Source organism: Castor canadensis, chromosome 16, assembly GCF_047511655.1.
Source record: "Castor canadensis chromosome 16, mCasCan1.hap1v2, whole genome shotgun sequence".
Classification (NCBI taxonomy): domain Eukaryota; kingdom Metazoa; phylum Chordata; class Mammalia; order Rodentia; family Castoridae; genus Castor; species Castor canadensis.
In genome coordinates, this window is record NC_133401.1 from 62,910,510 (window position 1) to 62,928,632 (window position 18,123).

The following is an 18,123-nucleotide window of genomic DNA, read 5'->3' on the forward strand; positions in this document are numbered from 1 at the left end:
GAATGGTGGGTTGCACCCAAACCTTATAAACTAGGGGTTTGGGGACTGGTCCCCACAACCCTAACTGAGCCCCCATTGCTAGAAGAATGGGAATAGATGCTGGTGGGGCAAAAACAAGGCTCTTAGGGAGGTTCTTCCAGACTCACTAGCCTCCCTCCCAACCTGTGATCTCTGTTGTTTCAGCTCAGGATGGCCCAGGAGCACCTGCAAGAACATCACAAGCAGCAAACTCTTCCAGCTGACAGAGAGCTGCCATCAGCCCCTGCAGGCCCTGTCCATGGAGCCCCAGGTAGTCCAGTCTCACCCGAGAGAAGCCCAGCACGGCTGTGGGGAGCCAGGGAGCCCCGCCCCCCCCAGCTCCCAAAGGCCCTGCTGGAGTCCAGCATCAAAGACTACATGGACGAGTCATGTAGCATGCTGCTGTGGACCCCAGAAGTGGATGACCTGCCACCAGTCGGGGACTGTAAGGCTCGGTTTTGGCACAATGTCCTTACCCATCACCTCTGGCAGACATTTTTCAGGGTCTACGATCAGGAATAGAAGCATAAAATGACAGAGGCAGTGCTGGACCTGGACAGCATGGACCTTGAGCTGTGTGACTCCAAACCAGAGCCATGTGTGGAAGATGACAACTTTGAAGCCATGACTCCCATCCTGGTGGAGTCGACCCAGCTTGAGGTTCCCAAGAAGGTAACACCTGGCCCAAGGTGGCCAGGAGCCAGCCGGCGGTGCCCATTCACTCCTGAAGCTTCTGTCCTGGGAGCCTGAGGGATCTGCAGTTAGACCCATGGAATAGGCCAGACACCTTGTCCTGGTAGTCCAAGAGGTTTGCTGTCCCACACAAGCTGCAAAAGATGTGCTTGCTGAAACATATAGAGACCGTGCTGGCCATCGCCATGAGCAGTTTTACATGTCATGCCCTCATCTGCAGCAAGGCCAGTGTCAATGTGTGGAGCCTGGTTTGCCAGGTGGCTGAGGACAGGTTCCCCCATAGCCACCTGCTGCCAGGCATACAGCTGCCTGCAGACCTCTGACAACAGGACCCTGTTGGCAGGAGGCCATAACTGGGCCAGCGTGAACGTGTGGAACCTGTCGGTGCCCTCCCTGTATATGAAGGAAGCTGCCCTGTGAGGGTCTCTCCTGCCAGGCGCTGGCTACCAAACTGGATGAGAAGTTGGCCTTGGCTGGCTTTACCGATGGGACCATCAGGATATGGGACCTGTGGGATGGCAGCATGGTCAGGGACCTCTCTGGTCACCTGAATGGTACCAAGAGCATTGTGGTCAAAGACCTAAGCATCTGGATGGAGGTCCGGAAGCCTGTTTATGGGGCTGCGACCTGTGGACAGCCTGGGAGACCCTGGAGTGCCCATCTGAGCCTCAGATCATGAGCCGGTCCTACAGACCTCAGGGAGACTGGGTGTTCTGGTCTGGCCAATGGCCAGCACTGGCTGCAGCCTATCACTGGAGGTTGGGCACGCATGGTGGGGAGTAAGGATCACATCGTCCTCAGGCTCAAGTTTTCCCCATATGGCCAGTGATAGATGAGCGGCAGGATGGACAACCTGGTCACCACGCACAGAATGCCCATGGGATGAGGTTCTCCAGGTCCCTGAGAGCACCCTCATCTTGTGCTGTGCTGTGTCTTCCAACACCCAGCTGAACGCCACGGACTCCCAGCCCCTCAGTCTACCAGATGACCTATTGAGGAGCTTGCTGCGGGCACTCCAACTCCAGTTCATTTTGTTTTCCTCCCCCAATGGTGCACAGTGGCAGAGGGGAGGTATGGAAGGGGATGGAAGGAAGGGGTTGCTGGTGTTGGAGAAGATATGGTGTGGGGAGGTGTTGTAGAATCTGGGTCTGTGTCAAACATAATAAATCAGTGGAAAAGGCAAAAACAACAACAACAAAAACCAGGGCACAAGGGACCTCTAGGATATTGTCAAGCATATCAACCTATACAGTTTAGCAACTACAAAAAGAAAAGAAAGAGAAAAAGGGCAAAAAGAAAAAAAAGATTTTGAAGAAATAATGGGCAAAAACTTTCCAAATCTAATGAAATACATGAATAAATATAGGGAAGAGGATCAACACATTCCAACCCCATCTCCTTCTCTTGCATCCCATCACAATCTGAGCAGCTTCTTCCACCACAAGCTCCTGTCACGTTGTACTGCCTTGCCACAGGCCCAAAAACAATAGGGACGGTTGGTCATAGACAGGAACCTCCAAATCTGTGAGGCCTAAAGATAAACCTTTTCTCTCATAAGCTAGTTATCCATCGTTTTTATTACAATGATAGGAAGTTAACCTGGTTCCTAGGTAAGTGATAAAACAGCAGCTATATTGTAAGAACTTTTGTAAAAGTCACAATGTACCCCAGTACAAAAATAATATGTAATAAAAAATCAGAAGTATCTAAATCATGAAGAAATACATAGCACATTTAATTTTTCAAGTAACTAAAATTATATATAAAAACAAGATAACATTTTTATAATTTCACAAATCTTATATTTACACATTCAAACAAAACTTGTTCTATTAAATAAAAATATTTAAAGAAAACATAGAGTGAGCGGGAGCACAAGGCACATATTGTCAGCAAGCGCCCATGGCAATATAAATTGTAAAACCTTTCAGGAAGAAAATCTGGTAGTGTACTCAAATGTGTGAGAGTTCTACCAATCCTTGATCCAGCAATTCAAGTTCAAAGAGTTTAAGAAAATAATCTTCAAAAATATAGGTGCAAGGATATTAATGGTGCAAGAGAGAATCTTAAAATAATATAAATAACTAGCAAACAGGGTTTGGTAAAATGTATTGAATGAGCTTTAGTGAATTGCTTTTGAAACATTAAATGCAGCCTGGCACCAGTGGTTCACACCTGCAATACTAGCAAGTCAGGAGGCAGAGATCAGGAGGCTTACGGTTCAAAGCCAGCCCTGGCAAATAGTTCAAGAGCCCCTATCTCGAAAAAAACCCTTCACAAAATAAGAGCTGGTGGAGTGGCTCAAGGTGTAGGCCCTGAGTTCAAACCCCAACACCGCAAAAAACAAACAAACAAGAAACACAACCAAAAAACAAAACCCACAAAAACATTCAATGCAGTGAATACACTGAAACTACTGGAAACACTGAGAGAACTAGCAAATTTCAATGTCCAAGGCATATGTTTCAGTGGGCGCAAAACAGGATAGGTGACAAATGCTATCTGCAGTATTCTATTATGTTAAAATGAGAGTGACGATGACTGTGAATATAACGTAGGACTCAACAGGCTGTTACAAGGAATTAATCAAAACGTGTAGGTAATTTTCTGCTTATTGGCACCGTTTCTTTTACCTCTTTGATATTTGCCGTGTAATTATGCTTGTGACTTCTTGTCTGCTCCCTGCCTTTTAAAACCTACTCCACCTAGAGCAATGGTGTTCATTTTGTCCGTTAACTTATTGAGAACGGATTTCCATGATGCCTGCACCTAGTAGGTGCTCAACAGCCCTTTGATGATAACTGCAGGGGACGTGAGTGAACCTTGGATCACCACCTGCTGACCTCACCGTTAGTCACACGAGTGCACAGCGATGACACTGGCCTTGGCCAACCTACCTTCAGTGACTGGAACCCAGGGCTTCACAGCTGAGGAGGGACTGGGACTAACTCAGGAGCACTTCAGGATCCTTGCTGACAGACATCATGATCGGCGCAGCTCTCGGCAGTGAAGCGCGGGAAACTACACGTCCCAGAAGGCTTTGGTACTCGCGTGGACAACATTTCCCAGGAGACGTAGCGGCTGCGCGACCCCCGAAGCCCGGACCGGGCCATTCCTGTACCTTTGTGGCTGGGGCTGAGGCTCGGGTACCGGGCCGAAGTCGCGCGGGCGGGGCACGAACGCCAGGCGGCTGTCGGATGGCGCGGTTCTGGAGCCTTGCGTTTGCGCAGCGTCGCGGCCGAGGCCGGCCCAGGGGACCCCGGAGCCCGGGGAGGTGAGCTGTGGAGGGGCGGGGATTGCGGGAGGCGGGCGCGGGCCTCGGGAGGATGCGGGCGGGGAAGCGGCCGGGACCAGCTGAGAGGCGTTTGCAGGCGCGGTGGCCCCGCGGGCTCTCGACTGCCCCGCCTGCCGGCCGCGACGCCGCCTGGACGTGTGCGGTCGGCGCTCGGTCCCGGTTCGCCCCAGCGCAGCCTCCCGCCTCCTGAGCCCCGTCCCGGCGCGTTCCCTGCCCGCGCTGCCGGCTTGGAGCGGCCGCGGCCGCGGTCACGCGTGGGAAACGCGGTCCTCCCCGGGGAGCCAGGCGCCCGCCCCCCACGCCAGAGCCAGGACCAGAACCAGAACCAGGTCTTCCTTTTCTGGGCCGGTCCCCGCCGGGCATGGGGAAGCGCTCAGAAGTGATGGGGAGGTGAGCGTGGGAGTGCGGGCTTGCAGTCGGGAAACGCGGTGTATTTAAGGGATTGCAAGGAATCCATCCTGGCTGAAGCTCAGGGGATGAACAGGAAAAAGAGACCAGAGGGGAAATGAGATTGAAGACTCTGTAAGGGTCACATCATAAGTGCTTCGGTGCAGTTCCAAGAGAGTTGAACTGTTATGGGGATGACTGGAAATATTTGAGAATTTAAATAGAGCATTATATAATCCTTGATAGTTTACAGGATTTATTGCACTTACTGAGTTCTTGTGGAGGCGGTGAGGTGTCGAGTGGTGTTAGAATCATTCATGGCAAGTGTTCTACCACTAAGCCAAGTCTCCAGTCCCTGTTGATTTTTGATGGGAAGACTAGAAGTTTTATCTGTATGATCAACCTTAAATACTCTTTAACTCTGTAATAGTTGTTTTGTGAGAACTAGGAGGTAGGCCTTTTAACGTAATATCAAAATTTTCCTTAATACTTTAATTCATCACTATTTTAGAATGTGGTCTCTTCCTTGGGAGACTGAGACAGGAGGGTCTCGAGTTCTAGGCCAGCCTGGGCAACATAGCCAGACCCTGTTTTATTAAAAAAATAGGTTGATCCTGTTTCCTTAGCCATCTATCTCCAAACCACATTTAGAGGTATTGTCTCGGTTTTACACTATGAGGTCTAAAGAGAAAGTAAATACCTTTTTAAAAAGGCAAATTTTAATGGGAATGATCCCGGAAGAAAACAGTAGCATTTAACACCAATGCATTTCAGCTACACAGTTTTTTGCCTGGCAATTAGAATGCATTTTACTCTTTAATTTTTGTCTCCTAAATTCTCATGCTCCAGTAGTCGAAGGGCTAGATTGTTTCCCTTTTCAAAGTGATGATCATTGCGTTAAAAAACTTTGGTGTGTTTTTTCAGCAGTTGCCCCTGGTTCCTTCCAGTAGAGTTGTGAGCTGTCCTTCATGCAGAACCTGTACTAACCCTTTTTGTGGCTTTCTTGACCAAAGAAGGTAGAAGTGTAGCTTATGTTACCTACCCCATGATGGTATGGTTTAGGGTCATTTTATAATTTCTGTTCACATTGTCAGGAAATCAGACAGTAAAGCTATGAAGTGAAAACAGAGAACCTGTAATCCCAGCTACCAGGCAGGCTGAGACAGGAAGATGGTGACAACATACAGAGACCCCATCTCAGAAGAAAAGCAGCCCTCTGATTCACGCGTATATACGTATAATCAGTTCTGCCACTCAGAAAGCAGTCACTGGTAAGTTTTTCTATGCACTTGTGTTTATAGCTAAATACCTACATCCGTTTTAAGCAAAACAAGTGATAATATCTCGAGACCATTTTTTTACATTTATTTCATGGTTTATTAGAGCCAGTAATTTTATTTTATTTTATTTTATTTTTTTAAGTTTGAGCACTTTTTTCCAATTTATTGTTCAGAACACTAATCAGACAGAAATACAGTAGGAGGAGTATAGTGATATGCAGGTTTAGGTTAGAGCCAGTAATTTTAGAAATAATTTATTTAGAACTTATTCCAGACCTGTTCTTTGGGTAAAACAAGTGTATATAATAGGTATGTAATTTTCTGACTGGAGAGAGAAGGGTGGTGGGTGGTATTGGGAGGTTGGTTGAATGTGGCTTTCTTAGTAGTTGAAGAGATCTCTTGCATTAACTATTTTTCTAGCCTTTGTTGAAAGAATATCATAAAACAAAGAACGTTTTGTTAAGATTAGACTACTGAAAACTTACTGTCTTTTTGTAAGGAAATTTCATTAGTAGTTGAGAAATAGAGAAAGACGAATACAATTTTTTATTTTTTTGTGGTACTGGGGTACCAGAGCTTACACCTTGAAGCACTCCACCAGCCCGTTTTAGTAATGGGATTTTTTGAGATAGAGTCTTATGAACTCTAGCGAGACCTTGCCCCCCAAAAATGATAATAATTATACCTATTGTTTAGCCCTTTACATTTCAGAGAGCATGTACATTTTTTATCATAACAAATAACACTGAGAGAGAGGTCATCCAGAGAGAAGCACTGTTATTCCCAACTTATGAATGTGAAGACAAATGTTGGCTGAATGACTCAACAAATACCTAAGTAAGTGGTAATACTTGCATAAAACCCAGTCCTGTTGATATGGTTATCCTTCACTGTGCCATCACTACCTCCAGGGAAAAGGGGTCTTGAAGATAAGACTTAATGCCAACCTTTAAGAGTTTAGTGTGTTAGTGTAATTTTCTGGCATCTCTGCAGGCAGTTCCTGGTGCTGAGGAACTTATGAGGGCTCGGTCTCTTTCACAACAAAGTTGCAATGGAGACAACATTTTGTGGCCCTTAAGAGGTTGGTTGTGATTTTCTTCAGTGTGGCTGTCTCTCTGTGGAATTAAAGGCAGAAGAGCACATGCATGTATGCTGTTGAAATGGCTTCCTGAGCTCTGTTCATCCTGTAGCTTTGAACGGCTGCTTTGCTTTGAAATTTGGGGAGTTCCTTGCTACAAAGGCTTTTGCCTCTTCCGGGCTCACCTCTTTCTCTTTTTTTTTTGTTCTTTGGTGGTACTGGGGTTTGAATAAGGGCCCCCCACTTGCCAGGTGCTCTACCACTTGAGCCATCCCCCTAGCTCCTCTGGCTTACTACCTCTTGAGCTACAGGTTTTATGAATTTGGCAAGTGGTACTTGCTTTTTGCTGAATTGAAAACAAATCTTTGTAAAAGAAGTTTAGAAATTAGCATCTCACATTTTTATGGAATTTGGCTGGAATGTTTTAGTTAAATAGCCATCTGGGGCCAACTTGATTTGTCACTTTCAGAAAAATGTTTTCCCTAAGTTGTGAAATACAATGTTCATATGGTAAATATAATAAAGCTCAGATATGTATGTTATCAAATAATTATAAAGAAACACCTTTGTTAGTACTACCTAGGTCAAGAAATCTAACATTGCTGGTACCTCCAGGAACCCTTCTCATATTTTCAACATTTCCTGTCCTAGAAAAAAATACTCTTTTTAGTTATGGCAGGTGCAGACTCATTTTTCTTTTAATTCTGTAAACAGTGGAAGATACTATACATGTTACCTACACCCAGTCTGTAAATAATGCTTATTTTATGGTTTTGCTGTCTGTGAACCCAGAAAGTAAGTTTAAATTCAATCCTGTTAAATGTATTTAATGAGGTTCTCTTTCTTTGTTCAGTTAGGACCACCACAACCTCCAGGGTACCTCTTCATATTGATGTGTCTCACAATGCAGTTGAAACTGGATACTTGAAATCAGTTTGCCAGAGTTTATGCAACAATCTGGATTTGTAAGTGTCTCAGTTCAGCTTAAATGTGAAACTGTTTGCAAAATGAATGACGACTTTGCAAGTACAAACAAAGCTGTTTAATTATGTTCTAAAAGTTCACTTAAATCAATGATATCTAAGGCCTCGGTTTTCTTATAAACAGTTTCAAACCTGTAGTAAATAGGAAGAATAATGTAATGAATCTTCAGGTACTTAACCTCCATCTTCAGCATTCTGCTTTTTTGGAGGGGAGGTGGGGGATTTATTGAGGGGTGTAACTGGGGTTTGCATCCAGGGTTTTGAGATTGTAAGGCAAATGCTGTGCCTCTTGAGCCAGACATCCAGTGCATTTTGCTCTGGTTATTTTGGAGATGGAGTCTCCCGAAATATTTCCTCATGCTGGGCTTGAACTTTGATCCTTCTGGTGTCAGCATCCCAAGTGTCTAGAATTACACACATGAGCCACCAGTGCCCTGCATTTTGCTGGTTTTGTTTCATCTCACTCTTCCTCTTTACATACACTTCACCCAGCCCTGAGTATTTTAGAGCAAAGCCCAGCCATCATTATCACTTTACCTGTAGATGCTTTAGTACTTTAACCCTAACTTCAATACTAGTATCACAATAGGCAAAAATAGCAATAATTCCATCACATTTAATACCTAGTTTATTTCTTTTGTTCCTAGTTTTCTCAAAAAATCATTTTACCATAGACTTTGGAATAAAGTTTCAAATAGTGTGCACACATATAACTCTTTAAGTCCTTAAAATAACTATTTTAAGTGTTGCTTGGACTCTTAATGTAACTCATGAAAACTAGCGTGACCTTTCAATGGAAGGAAGTACAGTGCTCTTATATGATATGGAGGAATGTGTAGACCTAATCTCAGCACAAGTGGAGTGACTCCCTCACCTTGGGAATAAGACATCCTTATTCCTGCCATCACTTGTATTTCTCATGTTGTAGATTGTTCATGGGGGGCTGTGTGTTAATGAAGTACCCCATTGATTCAACCCAAGCATGATCAATAAGATGAAAAGCTAGTTCTTTTCCCTTTTAAGCAACTATGGTTTCACGTTTGTGTTCTTTAAAGGAGGTGCTTTTGGTCTTCTTTGTTCTTAAGGAATTACTTTAAATAATATAAAAAGGTTTATATACCTTTTTTTAAAGATTCACAACCTAAATTTATGTTTCGTTTTACAGATGGTGTATGATAGTTTTTGTTCATGGTGTTGGGAATTGAACCCATGGTCTTGCTCATGCCAGACAAATGCTTTTTCACTGAGTTACATCCCTAGTTCCTGATCCATTCTTTAAAAATCACTTCAAATTGCCTGCAAAGTTTTGTACATATTTCTGATATTTTCACATGCTACTTCCTAAGTAATTACATAAAACTTATGTTATATAGAAGTAATAGTTTTTGAATTTCTGTATTGTTACTCTTTCATTGACTATTTGGCTTATGTGTAGTGTTTTCCCTTGGGGAGGATATGTTTTCATGGTAGGGGAACATTGACTGGCTTAAAGATTCATTTGTGTTGGGCTATTTTCCATAATACTGAATTAGATGTAAGCTTAGCAGACATTTCATGTGCATGTATATGGGAAAACTTAACAAAACATTCTCTGAATTTGTTTTTAGGTTTCTTGGTAACTCTAGGATAAGAACTGGCTTCATAACATTTGACAGCAGAATTCATTTCTACAGTCTTCAAGGAAGCCTCTCCCAACTGCAGGTGCTAATAGTTTCAGACATTGAAGGTATGTGTTTTACACTTACATTTATTAAACTGCCTCAGGAATTTTCCATTTTGGAAATATTTCATGACCACTTGGTAAATTAGCAGTGTATGGTATATGCTTATTCTGTGAAGGAAAGTCTTGACTATAAAGTTATTAGATTGTTGGAGTTGTAAGATTCCTTCAGTCCAATCTCTCTCTTTAGAAAATAGGAAACAAAACAAGTTAATACTTAGTTTATTAAATTTAGCCTTCGTTTTCCTTCTCATTCACTTAAGTTTGTTGAGGGCTGGGGATGTAGCATGCTTGCTGAGCACATACAAGACTGTGTGTTCAGCCTGGCACCAGTGGTTCATGCTTTTAATCCTAGCTACTTGGGAGGCTGTCCCAGGCAAATAGTTTGCCAGACCACATCTCAATCTATAGCTGGGCTCAGTGGCACACACCTGTCATCCAAGCACAGTGGGAACCCTAAATAGGATGATAGCAGTCCAGACCAGCCTGGGCAAAGATCCAGACCCTATCTCCAAAGTAACCAGTGCCAGAAGACTTGGAGGAATTTCTCAGGTAGTAGAGGATCTTCCTCGAAAGTACAAAGCCTTGAGTGCAGTAGAGCACCTGCCTAGCAAGCATAAGGCCCTGAGTTCAAACCCTAATGCCACCAAAAAAAATAAGAGGGACCCTGAGTTTTAATCCCAGTGCCACAAAAGGAAAGACAACTATATCGGCATTTGAGGATGTACATGGAGACCCCAAAGGTGTATAGTAAACTTAGAAATGAACCTAATACATATGACCAGTTGATTGGCTTTTTTCCTCACATTGTTCAGTTGATTTTTGACAGCAGTGCCAAGACCATTCTTGGGGGAAATGATTGTCTTGTTTCAACAAATGATTGTGGAAACTAGACATGCAAAAGAGTGAAGCTGGATGCATACCTTGTACCATTTAAAGAAAATTAACTAAAAATGAAGTAAAGATGGGACTGAAGAGCTAAAAATATAAAACATAGGAGAAAATCTTCATGATGTCCTAAAGATGACACCAAAAGCACAGGCAGTAGAATATGAGTTTCAATATGAAAAACTCACCACGAGTTAACTTCACATCCATCAGGAGGATTTTAAAAAATAGAAAACAACACATGTTGGCAAAGTGTGGCAACATAGCAACCCCTGTGGATTGATGGTAGGAATAGAAATGGTGCAGCTGCTATGGAAACAGTGTGGTAGTTCCTCTGAGTTGTAAAATTACCATATGATTTCACAATTCCACTTCTCATTTTACACCTGAAAGAATTAAAGCAGAGACTCAGACAGCCTTGTGGGAGGTGGGAGGGTTGCTGAGAGTCACTGCTGGTCACTGGGGAAGCACGTTAGCCAGGCTGAACTCACTGCCCTTTGCTTTTCTCATTCACAGAGTGTCATTGGGGTCAGTTCAAAGAAACTTATTATCTGCCTGGAGATTACCATGACATAATATAATGAGAGGTGAGCAGAATGTGTCTGAAGGGGGATGTTATCTACCCTGTACATGCATATATGCTGTAGGGTGATGTTTTCACTAGCAAGTCTTTGGGCTCTGCTCTTGGTAGTGGTCATTGTGCCATAATGCAAAGTATCTTTTTTTTAACCATTAATTCTCTTTATTTTACATCCTAACCTGAAGAGGTAGTTGTTTTACATTTTGTTTTCCTTAGTAGTAACGTTACTACTAGGCAAGTTAATAAATATCTTTGATTTTACAACAGGGGACTTTGGAACTTAATGAAGAATAAAGAGGCGATGGAGAAAGCATGTTCCATGGTGTTAAAATAGATCAAGTTTCTTCACTAGGGTAGTTCTTTAGGACACATTTGTAACTTACAGACTTGCTTGGCTATTGCATGTTCTAGAGCTGTAAGTAAGATCTCTTGCTTGCTGATTTATGTTGATTTTAAATGGCTTTCTTTTCATTTCATCTACTTCATCGTTTACTGTAGTGTCTGTAGATTCTCTGACAATCATCATAACTCAGTGTCTCGTCTGTTGAATTAGATACTGACTTGGTGTGAAAAAGATTTTTAATTGTAACACTCTTGAATTTTCTTGCCTCATTTCACAAGCTTTTCCAGGATTTAGTAAAAACTTTTCCACAAATGTTTACCAAGAGTCTGGAGACCCAGAATGTGTTGGGTCCTGCACTTCAGGCTGCCTTTGGGCTGATATCCCCAACTGCTGGTTGAATGTCTGTCTTTCAAACACAACTCCCAACTCTTGGTGTGGGAGCTCTTAAGCCAAGAGAGGAACCCAACCACAGGTCATCTGCTAAGGTTAGGAAATCATGAAGTCTATTGTATGAATTATGCTGGAGCCCTTGTCCCTTTGGCGACAGAGCTTTTTTGTTTGTTTTAATGTATTTTTCAGTTGTGAGAAGGAGGGTAATAAGGAAATCGGTAAAGGGTTTCACTCTTCTGTAGACATATTTGATTACAGTTGTCCTAACCTGATGCCCCCATGCCTTGTTTCTAATATCTTCAGCAAGCCACTATAATCCAACCTGGCTTTGATGAGAAAGTCTGGGAAACTAAGGAAATATACCTGCTAGGAACAAGGTGGAACCTGGATGACCAGTTAGCAGTGGCCATAACTTGCTATATTGGCAATTGCTTTTGAGCAACTTGTGTTTATGATGTCAAGAGACATACATTTCCCAAAAGATGAAAGAGAAACCAGTATCTTATTTTGCTAATGATTTCACTCCTAGAGACAGACTGCCTAATGTTCTACTGCATATTACATTATTATTACATTGTGACATTACAAAAATTCTTACAATATATCATATTTGAATTCACCGCCTCCATCATTCTCCTTTATCCCTTCCCCCCACCCCACCCCAGTTCCTGGAATAGTTTCAACAGGTCTGTCCCATTTTTTATTCTTACACACCACATGCATCTTCTTTTTTAGTCTGTTCTGACAGGGTCTCATTAAGTAGTCCAGGCTGGCCTTGAACTCACTGTCCTTCCTCAGCCTCCCAATTGCAGGGCCTACAGGCATGTGCCACCACACCTGCACAGTGTGTGCTTCTTAATGAAAAATCAAATAGTATAAAAATGCAAAAGGTTTGAGTAGACTGCCCCAGAAAAAATTATTAACATACATAGGCCTGAGTGTGTTTCTTGAGTTGTAGAATGCCTACTTAGCAAGGGTGAAGCCCTGAGTGTAAACCTCAGTACTTCCGCAAAAGAAAAAAACAAAAACAAAGAAACACATGTAGAGGTAGATCAACGATATTATAATAAAATATACATAAACAGATGTGTATTTTACATTTTTGGTAATGATTTTAAAAAATGTATCTTTGTTATTTATTATTCATAGGAAATAAACCTGACTCCATCCACTGACTTCTATAAGAAATTAGCCTTGGACTGTTCTGGTCAGCAGGTAGCTGTTGACTTATTCCTTCTCAGTGGACAGTATTCTGATTTGGCTTCTCTGGGTAAGTTCATCATGATTTTTTTTCTTCAGTGAACAGTGAAATGACATTTATATGATGTTATTGTAAGTAGGAGGCAATGTAAAAGAATTTATTCCCTTGAGAGATTTAATCAGTCAGGTTTTGTTTTGTGAAATGGAGTCTAGCTATGTTGCCCAGGCTGGTCTCAAATTCTTAGACTCAAGTGTTCCCCACTTTCTTCCCAGCCTAAACCTAAAGGAATGGATTATTATTTTTGATAGGACCTTGAGAAGTTAGAGAAAAGCTGAGTGAAATGCCTGCAGTTACTTTGGTGTGGTAATAGTAGCATCATTTGAAAGGAGTTTGTGGGACTGTCAGAAGGAGGAGCATTTGGGGTTGGGAACCAGCAGGAGTCTGGAGGATGAAAGGAGACAGTGAAAGGGGGTGAATATGATGAAGTGTTTCATACCCGAGTATGAAAATAGAATAATCAGACCCGTTAAAAATTGTCTAAAAATCGGGGGAGGGAGATAAGATCGAGTAATAGTGGGGTTGATGATCAAAGTTCATTGTATATATGTATGGAAATATAACAGAACCCCTTTGTGTAATTAATATATACTAGAAAAAAAGAGAAAAAATCAAATTAAAAGGGCTGTTAGCCCTCTAAGTAAGGCAGATCTCAGCTGGTGAGACAGTGCTCTGCGTTCACGCATGCACAATAAGCACCACAGCAGCTGACACAAGCAGTATAGAAAGACATACAGAAATGAGTAGAGAAATAAGTTTAAGAAAAAAAAAGAGCTGTGTGCTTACAGGCTGAGACAGGAGAATCACAAGTTCAAGGCCAGCCTGAGCTGTTAAGTGAGACACTGTCTCAAAATCACAATGTTAAAAATGAACATATAATCAGTAGCGTGTTGTCTTCTAGGTTGTATTTCTCAGTGCTCAGCAGGTAGCATCTGTTACTATCCATCTTACCATCATCAGCACAATCCAGACCAAGTACAGAAATTACAGAAGGAAGTACAGAGGTACCTCACTTGGAAGATTGGCTTTGAGGCAGTTATGAGGATTTGGTGCACCAAGGTGGGAACACTATTTTTTTCTACAAAGAAGCAAATGTTTTTTATGCCGATAGATATATATGTTTTCACCTAGTTATATCTTAAAGGATTTACACTGCTGGGATGCTTTGCTAACTTTATAAGATGTAATTACAGAATATGCAATTAAGAAGTGAAAAGAAACACAAAAATAGACTAGCTGGAGGTGTGGCTCAAGTGAGAGCACCTGCCTAGCAAGCACAAAGCCTTGAATTCAAATCTCAGTACTGGAAATAAAAAAGAAAGAGAGACTGTTGTGACTATGTTAAAAAATACTGAACTATACACTTTACAATGGTGAATTTTATAGTATGTGAAATATCTCAGTTTTAAAAACAAATGACCATGGCTGCAAGGAATATCGGACTGTGTTACTGATGGATTATTTATTGTACTTATTGAACAATTACAGTAGTAGTGGAAGGTCTTTTTTTCTTTTTTGATGGGAGGTAGTGGTCGTGAACTTGCCTCACCTCCCAGGTAGCTGGGACTACAGACACACACACCATGCCTGACTTAACGTTTTTCCTCGGGTGCTGGTGTTTCAGCTCAGGACGCTGTGCTCAGAGGGTAATCACTCTGCCACCAGATCCATGCCTCTGGCCTTTTTTTTGTTTTGTTTTAATTAAACAACTTTTTAAATCATGGTCAAATAATCATAAAATTGGTTAGTTTACTCTTTTAAAATTTTTACTAATTTACTGTTTTTTTTGAGGTAGGTTCTCATTATTTACAGGCTAGCCTCAAACTTGTGATTCTCCTACCTTCACCTTCTGAGTGTCTTTTTAAAAAAACATTTGTTTTTGGCCATGCTGGTAATTGAACAGGCTTTACACATGCTAGGCAAGCGCTCTACCACGGAGCTACTCCCCATCCTCTAATATTCCCCCTTTAGTTGAAGTACGATTGAACTCAGGGCCTTGAGCTTGCTAAGCATTCTACACAAGCCTCCAGCCCTGCTAACCATTTTTATTTGTACATAGCTCAGTGGCTTTCTCATCCTTATATCCATCTCCAGAAGGAGGACATCTTTAGAGTTTTGGTCTGCTTCTTGGTTTTTCATTTTTCTACATTATCAACCTGGTTCTAATTTTTATTCATGTATAAATATTTTTGATTCTTAAGGGATGTGAAGCAATCTTTTTTGTGGGAAGGTCTAGGGTTTGATCTCAGGATTTCCCACTTGCAGAGCAGGCCCTCTAATGCTGGAACCACACCTCCAGTCCATTTTGCTCTGGTTGTGTTGGAGATGGGGGTCTCAGGAAATATTTGCCTAGGCTGGCCTCAAACCTTGATCCTCCTGATCTCAGCTTTCCGAGTAGCTAAGGATTACGGGCATGGACCACTGGCTCCCAGCTAAGCTAATCATTGTTAAGGCTGAAAAACTACATGAAAACTACAGGGGAAAAAAAAAAGGGATCCATTAATCTACCCAATGAATTTTGAAATCTATTTATCAAACTATTTGCCTGTCTCGCTGTTTGCAGATGGCTCACACCTGTAAACCTTAGCTACTAAGGAGGCAGAGATCAAGAGGATCATGGCTCAAAGCCAGCCCCAGAAAATTGTTCATGGACCCTATCTCAAAAATACCCAATTCAAAAAAGGTCTGGAGGAGTGGCTTATATGGTAGAGACCTGCCAAGAAAGCACGAGGCCCTGGGTTCTAGCTCAAGTACCACGAAAACAAACAACAATAGCAACAAAAACTATTTGCCTATCTAATGTTTGTTCTCTCTTACCCCTCACTTTAATAATGTGCCCTCACTGAATTCATTTATTTTAATATTTTTTAGTTCCATATTTTTGGAGGAGTGATACTGGAGATTGAACCCAGGACCTCATAGAAACTAAGCATGTGCTGTACCACCAAGCTACACACCAAGCCCTACTGTATTCATGTTTTGAAGGGCACATTTGTTGGGTTCTATTCATTCATTCAAGATTGGCAGAATTCAGAAATGTTTATTTCTCTAGAGGCTGCCTGCTAATTAGGGGGACATGTGTATCCTGAAAGTGCTTAAGACTTTTCCTACTTGATGAATCAGAGACTATTTGTATTACCTTACTTTTCATAAAGAGCCTGAGAATTGGGCTGAGGGTGTGGCTCAAGTGCTTGCCTAGCAAGTGCAAAACCCTGAGTTCAAATCCCAGTTACCCTCCCCTCCCCCCAAGAAATGAGAGTATGAAGAGCCTGGGAAAATGCCAATAAACTAGGCTTGAGCTTCTCTATAGAGTGCCTAACTGAAAACTGTGTGGTTAACTGGCTTAGTTTTCTTCTTTTATGATCAATTAATTTCATTAGAAGTCATTGATAGGAGAGAGAGAGAGAGAGAGAGGGAGAGAGAGGAGTATAGGCAGGGATGGATACAGCTGTATGTAGACGGCATGTTTAGCATGTCTGAGGCCCTGGGTTCAATCCCCAGCACCACAGGGGGAAAAAGATGAAGTATTAAAACATGTAAAAAGAGAAACATAGTCCACTAGGTCCCATTCTGTGGCTTCTGACATCCCTTTAAAAGTTTTCCCGTACAAGGTAAGCATATACTTTAGCCTTAATTCCAAGTCAAAAAGGTGGAGCACACAATTACATTTGACTTTTTTTGGGAGGGGGGGTGGGAATGGGAGACATAAGGCACTATAATTGCCATAGAGGAATAAATTCAAATTAATGAAAATGCACAAGAGGACATAACATACGAGAATGATCAACCTGCCAAACACCAGGGAAATGAATATTAAAGCCAGAGCACAAAGCAGACATTAAAACCTCCCACTAGACTAGGTGTCAGTTAGGGTGGGCAGGGTCCCTTAGAGGGCACTAACTACTGAAGGAACACCCCAGAAATGCTTTCCCCAGCTGGGGGTGTGGCTCAGTTGCCACTGAGCCCACTTTGCATGCATAAGTCCCTGAGTTCCCTGCCAAAAAGAAAAAAAAGAAAAAAAAAAAAAACCCCAAACACACAAGTCTGCAAGAAACGCTCTCATGCAACATCATGAGGACCGTGTAGCAGGTATGGATACCCATCAGGATCTGGTCCCATGGGACCTGTAGGAGACACAGGCACAGACCTCCCCCTCTCTCCCCATAAATTCAGAACCATCCTGGGCCTGATTCGCCCTCAGTCTGCCATGCTATCTCCCTCTTCTTACTCAGGTGCCACTCCACCAGCCCTTTTTTAGTGTTCGGTATTTTTGAGATAAGGTCTGTTGAACTATTTGCCCACAGATGTCTTTGAACCTCAGTCGTCTTGATCTCTGCTTACTGAGTAACTAGAATTACAGGCGTAAGACACTTGACTAGACATCATGTTTTATTTGCCAAAACAAAAGAAGACTGGGCACTAGAAGAGTTTTCAATTATGGACTTTTTCCAAATATTTGAATATTTGCGTGTATGTCATGAGATATCTTGGGAATGGGATCAGGTCTTAACATAAAGCTCACTTGTGTTTCATATACACCTTACACAAATAGCTGAAAGGTCATTTTATACAATATTTTAGTGTGCCTTCATTTTGACTGACACCTACCCTCACGTGTAAGGAGTGGGGTTTTCTACTGTCGTCATATTAGTGCTCGAAAGGTTTCAGGATTTGGAGCATTTCAGATTTTCATTATTAGGGTTCAAGTTGCTCAGCCTGTGATGTGAATGTTCCCTCGTGGTCTAGTGGTTAGGATTCGAAGTTCTCTTAACCTGTAGTGTGTACACTTTTGAGTCTGACTTCCGTTACTTAAGGTAGTGTATTTGAGATGCATCCACATGCCGCATCGTTAGTGGTTTGCTTCTTTTTATTCCTGAGTACTTTCCTGCTGTGCCCAGTTTGTTTATTCACATCCCAGGTGAGCTTCCCATGCATATGGTCCTGGGTTCAATCCCCAGCAGAGAGAGTGAGGGAAAGAGAAAGAGAGAGATATTTGATGATTCTAAAAGTTTTCATTTTATTTCTTTGATTTATTTATTGTTGTTGTAGGCAATTACCAAAGAAAAGGCTTTGTGAATATTAATTTATTTCTTTTAATTTTTTTCCTGTGTGTAAAAAGAATTACATTAGAGCTGGGGGCATGGCTCAGCTGACAGAGCTTCTGCATAGCAAGTGTTGAGGCCCTGAGTTCAAACTCCATCCAGTACTAT

At 42.1% G+C, this 18,123-nt stretch overlaps 1 pseudogene; it reads left to right on the forward strand.

The window, feature by feature from the left end:
• Window positions 1–11,492: 11,492 nt before the first annotated feature.
• LOC109697586 (protein transport protein Sec24A-like) lies at window positions 11,493–16,567 on the forward strand (annotated as a pseudogene).
• Window positions 16,568–18,123: the final 1,556 nt, after the last annotated feature.